The sequence below is a fragment of the Pristis pectinata genome, chromosome 1, assembly GCF_009764475.1.
Source record: "Pristis pectinata isolate sPriPec2 chromosome 1, sPriPec2.1.pri, whole genome shotgun sequence".
Classification (NCBI taxonomy): domain Eukaryota; kingdom Metazoa; phylum Chordata; class Chondrichthyes; order Rhinopristiformes; family Pristidae; genus Pristis; species Pristis pectinata.
In genome coordinates, this window is record NC_067405.1 from 34,393,852 (window position 1) to 34,403,548 (window position 9,697).

A 9,697-nucleotide genomic window follows, 5' to 3' on the forward strand; every position below is an offset into this window, starting at 1 on the left:
GAGAAAGAGGAGGGAGGGGGAGAGAAAGAGGAGGGAGTGGGAGATAAAGAGGAGGGAGGGGTGAAGAAAAAGGAGGGAGGGGGAGAGAAAGAGCAGTGAGGGTGATAGAAAGTGGGGGGTGGGGGAGAGAAAGAGGGGGGGGGTGGGGGAGAGAAAGAGGGGGGGGTGGAGGGGGAGAGAAAGAGGGGGAGACGGGGTAGGGGGAGGGGAAGGGGGTGAGAGAGGGGGAGGGGAAGGGGGTGAGAGAGGGGGAGGGGAAGGGGGTGAGAGAGAGGGAGGGGAAGGGTGAGAGAGGGGGAGGGGAAGGGTGAGAGGGGGGGGTGGGTGAGAGGGGGGGGTGGGTGAGAGGGGGAGGGGAGGGGGAGAGGGAGAGAGGGGGTGGGAGAGTGGGGGTGGGGGGAGAGAGGGAGGGGGAGGGGTGGGGGAGAGGGGGTGGGGGAGAGAGGGGGAGGGGGGGTGAGAGAGAGGGGGAGGGGAAGGGTGAGAGAGGGGGAGGGGGGGAGGGGGAGGGGGAGGGGAGGGGGGGGAGGGGGAGGGGGGGGGAGGGGGAGGGGGGGGGAGGGGGAGGGGAGGGGGGGGGAGGGGGAGGAAGGGGGGGGGAGGGAGGGGAGGAGGGGAGGGAGGGGAGGGGGGGAGGGGAGGGAGGGAGGGGGGGAGGGGAGGGAGGGGGGGAGGGGAGGGAGGGAGGGGGGGAGGGGGAGGGAGGGAGGGAGGGGGGGAGGGAGGGGGGGAGGGGGAGGGAGGGAGGGGGGGAGGGGGAGGGAGGGAGGGGGGGGGGGGGAGGGAGGGAGGGGGGGAGGGGGAGGGAGGGAGGGGGGGAGGGGGAGGGGAGGGAGGGGGGGGAGGGAGGGGGGGGAGGGGAGGGGGGGAGGGGGAGGGAGGGGGGGAGGGGGAGGGGGAGGGAGGGGGGGAGGGGGGAGGGAGGGAGGAGGGGGGGAGGGAGGGGGGGGAGGGAGGGGGGGGAGGGAGGGGAGGGAGGGGGGGGAGGGGGGAGGGAGGGAGGGGGGGAGGGGGAGGGAGGGAGGGGGGGAGGGGGAGGGAGGGAGGGAGGGGGGGAGGGAGGGGGGGAGGGAGGGAGGGGGGGAGGGGGAGGGAGGGGGGGAGGGGGAGGGAGGGGGGAGGGGGAGGGGGAGGGAGGGGGGGAGGGGGAGGGAGGGGGGGAGGGAGGGGGGAGGGGGAGGGAGGGAGGGGGGAGGGGGAGGGAGGGAGGGGGGGGAGGGAGGGGAGGGGGGAGGGAGGGGAGGGGGGGGGGAGGGAGGGGGGGGGGAGGGAGGGGGGGGAGGGGGGGGGAGGGGGGGGAGGGAGGGGGGGGGAGGGGGGGGGAGGGGAGGGGGGGGGGAGGGAGGGGGGGGGGGGAGGGGGGGGAGGGGGGGGGAGGGGGGGGAGAGAGGGGGTGGGGTGAGGGGGTGGGAGAGAGGGGGTTGGGGGAGTAAGGGGAGTGGGGTGGGGGGAGAGAGGAGGGGGTGGGGGGAGAGAGGGGGGTTGGGGGGATGGAGGGGAGTGGGGTGGGGGGAGAGAGGGGGGTTGGGGGATGGAGGGGAGTGGGGTGGGGGAGAGAGAGGGAGGGAGGGGAGTGGGGTGGGGGGGAGAGAGGGAGGGAGGGGAGTGGGCTGGGGGGAGAGAGGAGAGGGGGAGGGCTGGGAGTAAGGGCTCTGGTGTAGTCGGGGTGGGAGCGCAGTGTGGTTGGCGGTGGGGGGAGAGGGGAGAAGTGTGGTCAATGGTGGTGGAGGGGGGCTGTGTGGTCCGCGGAGGAGACAGGACTGCCCATGTGGTCAGAGTGGTGGGGGCATGGCTACCAGTGCAGTCAGTGGGTGGTGGGGACTGGGGAACCAGTGCGGTTGGGGTCAGGGTGCCAGTGTGGTCAGTGCGGGGGGAGCAGGGTGCCAGTGTGGTCAGCAGGTGGTGGGGCAGCTCTGGGTAGCACTGGCTGAGGCTATTTCTTTTGGTGGGTCCCATACCACAGGCTGTTGGGGGGAGGTGGGGGCACCTGCTGCTGCGGCACTGTCTGGATAGGTATTTGTTCTTCAGGTCTCCCTCAATGAGTGATCCTAGCTGTAAATGAGTGGCTACTTTGGAACTGGCCTTTGACGTGTGGAAACCAGGCGACGGACATTGTGCCCAGGGTTGTACTCATTGTCAGCTTGGGAAGTGGTGCTGTGTCTGCAACAGTGGTACGTCCTTACCTGTGGTAAGTGAGGGGTCACAATTAACCCGCAGTGAAAAAAGCATGAGTTTAATTTGTGGGTGACAGTGGAAAGATGATGCTTTGGCCACATGGTAGAATAGTGAAACTGCAGAGAGTTGTGGACACAGCCCAGCACATCACAGATACCAGCCTCCCCTCCTTGGACTCTGTCTTTACCTCTTGGTGTAGCAGCCAGCATAATCAAAGACCACACCCACCAGGGACATCTCTCTTCCATCGGGTAGAAGATGCAGGTGCCTGAGGGCATGTACCACCAGACTTAAGGACAGCTTCTACTCCACTGTGATAAGACTTGAACGGTTCCTTTTACAATGAGATGGACTATGACTTCATGATCTACCTTGTTGTGACCTTGCACCTTATTGCACTGCACTTTCTCTGTAGCTGTGACACTTTGTACTGTTATTGTTTTTACCTGTACTACATCAATGCACTGTGTACTAACCCAATGTAACCGCACTGTGTAATGAATTGACCTGTACGATCGGTACGCAAGACAAGTTTTTCACTGTACCTCAGTACAAGTGACAATAGTATACCAATAGTAATGAAGAACAGTAACCTGCCTTAAAACCCTTCAGACGTGAGTGCAAATCCTGATAATTTAGATGGAGAAAATTAAATCTGAAAGGTTGGGGGCAATATTGTTAATTGTTTAACCATTGAATTGTTTTGAGAACCCAATTGCTTTGCTGATTATTTTTCTGAGAAGGAAATGCTGTTTACCCTATTTTTTGACCACTGACAATACAATGTGGTTGACTCTTGACGAGTTCAAGTTAGGAGGCTGTAGGGATACACAAATGCTGACCTTGTTGGTGTTTCCATATCTAGTTATTGCATAACAAATGAATAATTGTTTGAACTTGAGGCTGCAATTGCCCAAAAGTAGGCAACATGGCTTCCAGGTGTGGATAGTAACAGACACTGTTGTGGTCTCAGTGCATTCATGGATAACTATTGTTTTTAATTTTATCAGAAAGATCCCAGTTGTCCCCGTTACTTACTTTGGTTACTCAGTAGTAAAATACATGAGGGATTTGCTTGAATAATATGAATTAGTGTTGCTTGAACATTAATATTTGCTTCCAATAATGACACCAAAGGCAGGTTGGCTATTTCTATTGAACAATATTACAAAAGCTGACTAGTGCAATGCTTTGATCATGACTGTACTTATTAATACTTTGCTGCCAGTAGATCATCCATGCCATTAGGCCAGAGGGATTATTTTAACCTAGCTAATCCTTTGACACGGTTGATCAGTTGCACATTTTACAGCCCTGCCCAGTAAATAAAAATGAACTAGTATGGACTATCTTAATTGAAATTTCAAAATATATTTGTTTTGTTTTCCCTTTCAATGCCAGCTGCTCTCCCCTCTCTGATATGGTTCTAGTTTGTAAAAGCAGCTTTTTGATAATTTTTGATGGTAAATTTAGTTTAAAATGAGAATCAGATTTATTATCACTGACATGTCATGAAATTTATTGTTTTGCAGTAGCAGTACAGTGCAAGATGTAAAAATTACTATAAGTTACAATAAATAGTGCAAAGGAAGAATACTGGGGTAGTGTTCATGGACCGTTCAGAAATCTGATGACGGAGGGGAAGAAGCTGCTCCTGAATTGTTGAGAGTGTGAGTGGTGGGGAGGGTTGTGCCTGTGATGGAGCTGACTGAGTCTACAACTCTGCAGCCTCTTTTGATCCTGCACATTGGAGCATTCGTACCAGGTGGTGATGCAAGCAGTCAGAATGCTCTCCACTGTACATCTGTAGAAATTTGCAAGAGTCTTTGGTGACATACCAAATCTCCTTAAACTCATAATGAAGTAGAGCTGCTGGCGTGCCTTCTTCGTGATTGCATCAATTTGTTGGGCCCAAGATAGATCCTCTGAGATATTTACGCCCAGGAACTTGAAGCTGCTCATCCCTTCCACTGCTGACCCCTCAGTGAGGACTGGTGTGTGTTCCCACTTATCTCCTGCGATCGCTGGTATGTGTGACTCGCCTATCACCTGCCAATCTGTGCTCCTCCCCTGACCTTATTCTGGCTTCTGCCCTCTTCCTTTCCAGTCCTGCTGAAGGGTCTTGACCGGAAACATTGACTGTTTATTTCTCTCCATAGATGCTTCCTGACCTGTGTATGTTTTTTGTGTGTGTTGCTGCAGATTCCAGCTTCTGCGGAATCTCTTGTGTCTCTGGTGTGTGTTCTCCTGACCTCCCCTTCCTGAAATCCACAATCAATTCCTTGGTCTTGCTGATGTTGAGTGCAAGGTTGTTGTTGCAGCACCACTCAACCAGCCCTTCTATAGGGAAACAGGAATTCAACGTAAAAATAGAAGCAGTAATAGGCATTGGGGCCCCTCAAGCCTGCTTCACTATTCAAGTTGATCATTGCTAATTTTTTTTACATCAGCACCACTTTCTTGCACTACCTTCACATCCCTTGATGTCTTTAATATCTAAAAATTGACAGATACAAAATTGATATCACAAAAAGGGTAAAGTGTATCTAGAGAATGAAATGGATATAAAAAACAGAAAATGGTGAAAAAGACTCAGAGGTTAGACAGCATCTATGGAAGAGAATGAGTTAACATTTCAGGTGAAAGATCCTTGATCAGCATTGATGTTTGAGAACCATTCCGCTTTTGATGAAGGATCTTCGACCTGAAACGTTAACTTTTTTTCTCCATTGATGCTGCCAGACCTCCTGAGTTTTTCCAGCATTTTCTGTTTTTATGTCAGATTCCTAATATCTGCAGTTTTTATTTTAATTTTAAATGAGATTGGATAGGCAACTTGTTTGAATAAAAGATCTTTCTGCAATTTCTAAATTTTAGAGAACATGTTTACTTCCATTTGTATGGAAATGTGAAGTGTAGTTTGGGAGAGGGGTCGTGAGGTGGGAGGAAATTATTTGAGCATGGAGAAGAAGCAATCTAGTTTTTCGTAAGAGTACATTTGTAAGTGCCAGACCTCCTGAGTTTTTCCAGCATTTTCTGTTTTTATGTCAGATTCCTAATATCTGCAGTTTTTATTTTAATTATAAATGAGATTGGATAGGCAACTTGTTTGAATAAAAGATCTTTCTGCAATTTCTAAATTTTAGAGAACATGTTTACTTCCATTTGTATGGAAATGTGAAGTGTAGTTTGGGAGAGGGGTCGTGAGGTGGGAGGAAATTATTTGAGCATGGAGAAGAAGCAATCTAGTTTTTCGTAAGAGTACATTTGTAAGCATGAATCTTTTGAGTTAGTAGTACTGGTTGCACATCAGAAACCCTCTAGTACAAGGTTGACTTGTGAAACATTACACAAGTCTGCATCTTACAATGGAGGGAAGAAAAAGATGGAAGATACCTACGACTGGCCATGTTTTGCTCAGTTTACTGGCCAGTATACATTAATTCCAACAAATTCAGTTTTGAAGTGCTGAGATTCTACTTTACAGCCATTTTTTTTTTGAGTATTGGTATTGTTCATACTTTTATATCTGTTTTTCTAGCTCTCTGAAAGTTACATTTGAAAACCGATGTCTTGGCTTTGTGAAAGGGACTTGCTCCTTTATTACAGCTAAACCTATGGTAAGATGTATTCTTTTTTATCACAGCATTATCTGATCTCGTGAGAATTGAATCAACAATTTGTTTATCTCATAATAATTATTAACCATTATTCTGCTGTGTGACTGAAGTTGCTATGTGAGTTATTTAAGAATGTAAGAAATTTTGGGGAACTTTAAGACTGGGCTTTACTGAGACCCTCCCACAAAGGCATGCTTGTATTGTTTTGCTTGCAAGCTTGTAAGAAATGGAGGTATATTAAGTGAATAAATGCTTTTCCAATGGACTATATTTTTTGTAAATAGTTCATCCCAGTATATATTCACACATTTATAAATATGCTGAAGAATGAGCTTAATATGAGTATTCTGAATTTTACAGATGTTTGTGCATTGTCAGTATTCTTCAGTTGATATGTGCCCTGGAAGTCCTTTTGTGCAGGTATATCTTCACATGATTTTGGAAACAGCAAGCCTATGTCTTTGTTATCTTGAAGGTATATAGTGTTTTTTATATTTTGATATGAATTATTTTAAAATTGCATTTGCATTCTGATTATATTTTTAAAACCAGTAAGTGATTAATATAAAATAGTCTGTGCTGTTGACTGTGATCTGACATGGCATCTCGTCAAACTATTTGCTGCAACTGCTTTCTGTTTTAGTGTAATGACAGTCTGCATTTTGTTCTGATTTAGACTTCTTATGCACTAAAAAATATCATGTACTTTAGGAAAATAAATTTACTTGATCTTGTGTAACTTAATCTTGTATAACTTAATCTTGTATAGATTCAATTTTTTCTTAAACATTGACACTGCTTGGTGAAGTATATAATATAAAAAGTATGAATATCAAATGTAATATGGGGGGATTTCTATCTTGACTGATTATAAAAATATTTTTAAAATGTCTTTAAGTCTTGCACTTCTAATTTAAAGTAATTCTTACAATTGAACATGCCTAGTCATGAATTTGTTTGTTAGGACAGCAGGATTGAGTAATTGCAGAAAATCAAGTCTTTGATGGCAGAATGTTCATTGCCCATTTCTGGTAGAATCTAAGAAACTGTAGAAGCTAGCTTGAAGTCAAGTAGGTTTGTATTTGCTGTCCCCACAAAAAAAGCCAAGAATTCTTTTCATTGATACATTGAGGAAGTTCGACCTAAAAATAAACACATTTTGCTGGTATGAAGTTGCACTCCAATCTGTGAATTTCAGAATATGGCAAAATATAAAATGGATGTAAATTGTTGTAAACAATGAAGACTCAGATGCTAACAATATGAAGTTCTTAATTTCTAAATTTAAATTTTTAATTGTAATGCATGTTGAAGACTAGCAATCATGGAACCTTTTAACTGATTTTTACTGATACCACAAAATAACCATTCAAAGAAATAGAAAATGAAACACGTCTTTGAATGAAACATAAGAGAAATGTTACATCTGAAAATTTGGTTGTAAGTTTAGGAAACTGAGGAAGTGTGATAGAACAGTACAAAAATTTCTATGATTTTAAGGATTGATAGATGGTAATGTGTTGTGAAATTAAACGCAACACAAATCATTCTAACATCTTGTGTACCAAAGGCTATTTAATACAGTAAAGTGAGACAATCTATTTTGTACATAGATCTTTATTCCAAAATAAAGAATACTTTGCTAAAACACAATCTGTGAAACTGTTGATTTTGTATGTCTCTGTTGCACTGTTTTAAACCTCTGCTCTTGTGCCAGAAACATGGGAAATAAACTCTTGGAACTGCAGAGCTCTTCTGGCTTTGGGTCCTGTTGGAGTCTCATTTTATTAAGAAACTACAGCTCTGCTATAGGAAAGAGCACTGGAAAATGTTGGACATGTTCAGCACATTTGCTTGCCGATTTCCCCAGTTGCCATGAGAGGTGTGGGTAGCATAAACAAAAGACTTTCCTCCCTTAACATTAATTAAGAGGCATAGATGTAAGTCAATTAGCAGAAAGATGACAGGGTTCAAAAAATTAGTGTATGTGGATGAGCACTTGCAGAGACTTAACCAAGAACTGGGAAGAGGGATTAACCAAAGCTCCATTTTTTGACTGGCATAGTTAAAACATACTGAATTATTTTCCTGTCCTAGAAATTTCTATAATTTACTCAGTCCAGCTTTGGCATGTGCAGATAGCTGAGTCTCCACTGAACTGCTTAGGCTCCTCTTTCCCCCCCCCCCCCCCCCGCCCCCCCAGCTGCTCTGTGTGTGTCAACCCCAGCTGTCAGCATGTCCAACCTCCACTCTCCTTGACCTGTTCATTATGCCCTCCTTCAAGTCCCCTACCCCTCCACCATTCTCAGTATTTGGGGAATGATCCATTAGATTAGAATATGGTAAATGTAATTCTTTTAATCAAAAATGGAGGCAGAAAGCAGGAGAATTATAGACATTAACATCTGGCGTAGGACAAATGTTGGATGCTATGATTAAGGCATTATAGAAAGGCAGAAAAATTCAAGGTATTCAGACATCGCTGATGTGCTTTTGTGAAAGGGAAATCTTTGACTAATTTATTTGAAGAAGTAATGTGTAGATAAAGGGTCCAATGGATGTACCATGCATAGATTTCCATTTGGGTAAGGTGTTGCATCAAAGGCTATTGTGGAAAGTAAAAGATTTTGATGTAGAGGGTAGCATTGATGAGGGTAGAAAATTGACTGCTAAAAGGAAACAGTAGGCATAAATGGGTCTTTTCCTGTTTTGCTATATATGAGCAGGATACCACATGAACTGGTTTTGGGGATTCAACTTTACACAACTTGTATGATTTGAATGAAGCCACCAAAGATAGTTGCTAAATTTGCTAATGGCACAAAGATAGGTATGGAATTAAGTTGTGCAAAGGATAAGGTTACAAAGGGACACAAGTAGATTAAGTATATTTCAGATATTTCCATATATTTTCTTACAATGTGGAAGGAAGCTGTTTGGCCCATCAGGTTTTTGCCAGTCCAATCTCATCACTCCCACTCCCTTACTTATTTCCCTGAAACCTATTAACTCTCCCTCATTTTCCTACATCCATCTAAGCTATGGTAACATATAGCTGATTAATCTGTCAAATCAGCATGATATTGGGATGTGGCAGCAAACTTGAGCACCTGTGGGAAATATTTGCAGTCACAGGGAGCAAGTGCAAACTCGAGGTTAGAATTGAACCCAGAGACAAGAGACTGGTGCTGGAATATGGAGCAAAAAACAAGCTGCTGGAGGAATGCAATGGGTCAGCCAGCATATGTGGAGTGAAATGGGCCGTCAACATTTCAGGCTGAGATCCCTCATCTGGACTGAAAGAGAGGAGGAAATGGCTAGTATAGAGATGAAGGGAAAGGAAATTGAACCCAGGTTCCTTGGGTTGTGAGTCAGCTGCACTTCCTGTACTGCCACTGTGCCAAAAATACAGTATGTGGTATAATGTAGAAAAATAAGCCATTCTCCATTTTGGTGAGAATGGTGAGAGGATGCTGAGGAATCCAAATGTCCAAGTGCATGACTTGCAAAAGGCCAGTATCTTGGTGCAGCAAGTAATTAGGAAAATTAACAATGTTACTGTTTATCACTGGGTAACAGAATCCAGTATGAAAATAGCAGGGTTATGCATCATTTGTAGTGTTGGTGAAATCACATCTGTACAGCATTTATCTCCTTAAGGAAGGGTGTGAATATATTGGAAGTTGAGTTTGCCAGACTAATACCTGGAAAGGGTAGGTGGTCTTGTGAGGAAAGGTTTATCTTTTATCTGCTGGAGTTTGAAAGAATCAAAAAGGATTTTGATTAAAACATGCAAGACCCTTGACAGGGTGGATGTGGAAAGGATATTTAGAAGAATCTATTAAAATAAGGGTGGCAGATAAGGTGACATTTTTTTCTCCAAGGGTTGAGAGTTTTGGAAC

At 45.7% G+C, this 9,697-nt stretch overlaps 1 long non-coding RNA gene across 1 annotated transcript; it reads left to right on the top strand.

The window, feature by feature from the left end:
• The first annotated feature begins 1,727 nt into the window (after positions 1-1,727).
• Positions 1,728-7,870, top strand: LOC127576947 (uncharacterized). Its single transcript, XR_007957297.1, has 3 exons — positions 1,728-2,188; positions 5,717-5,795; positions 6,156-7,870. It is a non-coding gene; the product is annotated as an uncharacterized LOC127576947 (long non-coding RNA).
• Positions 7,871-9,697: the final 1,827 nt, after the last annotated feature.